Below are 1,085 nucleotides of genomic sequence, written 5' to 3'. Positions count from 1 at the left end.
TTCCCGCTTTAGATCTGCAAAACAAACACAGGGCATACTTTGTTAGGTAAGAACAAAAGACAATCAGAGTGAATGATGAATGAATGGATATGATCTATGGTAACATGAAGACTTCTCTAACTAAAGAGATGAAATCCCCCATTAAGCTAAGCTTAACTTTTTACCCTTTAAAATCTTTGACAATATAACTTTTTCATATTCTTGCCAGTCTAAATCTATCTATATTATAGAGTTAGCTCTTATTTTTATTTATTTTAAATAATTAAACTCTGTGCCCAATGTGGGGCTTGAACTCACAGCTCCGAGATCAAAAGGTGCACATTCTAGTGACTGAGCCAGTCAGGCACCCCAGCCCTTATTAGTAAGAAATGTAAATAGCACAAATACTTTCCCCAAACTCTTTATATTCAAGTCTCAAAATTTATAATTTTCTTGATCTGCTAATAAATAACTCAATTTGCTGCTTTACATTTTACCTCTTTTCTTAGTTTTCCCTAAATTGGTTAAGAATGTTGTCTATTCTTTAGCCTAAAATCTAGCATTTGCACACACACACCAGGGAAGTTATATGGAATAAAGGTAAAAAAACAGTATGATTTAAACAGTAAAGGCACTTCTCCCAACGAGCATCAAAGTCATTTTCTGTCATCTACAAAATGTATTTGATAATTCAGGACACTATTCATAGGGTTATCTTGAAGAACAAATTCAGGCAATGCAGGCAAGACTATTGTGTAAGAGTTACAAAATACTGTTTGGAAAATAAAACTGTTAATATCATCATCATCACACACATTTTGGGCATAAATAGCACTTGCCATGTCCACATGGAACAAGATAACGAAAGCCTTCCTATATTAATTGTGCTGGAGTTTTACCTGTTGGCAGGTTAATAGAATCCAATGCGACATTTTTATATTTGGAAGTAGAAAGGAAATAGGTAAAGAAGAACCAAGGCTAAGGATGTACTACACAAAGCAAAAGGGATGTTATCTCCTCTCTGATTTGTTAATTCAACTTAGCCTTGTCAATGAGAGCAATGGCTGCAGACTTAACCACAGAAGACCTACATGAGGGTAGAACGA

The 1,085-nt window shown here is 34.7% G+C and overlaps 1 protein-coding gene across 1 annotated transcript in view; it reads right to left on the bottom strand.

Moving 5' to 3' along the window:
• Window positions 1–1,085, bottom strand: part of CASK (calcium/calmodulin dependent serine protein kinase) — a gene marked incomplete at its 3' end in the record, with an annotated part of 276,912 nt that overhangs the window by 243,533 nt on the left and 32,294 nt on the right. The window lies entirely within an intron of this gene.

The sequence above is a fragment of the Crocuta crocuta genome, unplaced genomic scaffold (assembly GCF_008692635.1).
Source record: "Crocuta crocuta isolate KB4526 unplaced genomic scaffold, BGI_CrCroc_1.0 scaffold467, whole genome shotgun sequence".
Classification (NCBI taxonomy): domain Eukaryota; kingdom Metazoa; phylum Chordata; class Mammalia; order Carnivora; family Hyaenidae; genus Crocuta; species Crocuta crocuta.
This window is presented reverse-complemented; position numbering and strand designations above follow the sequence as displayed.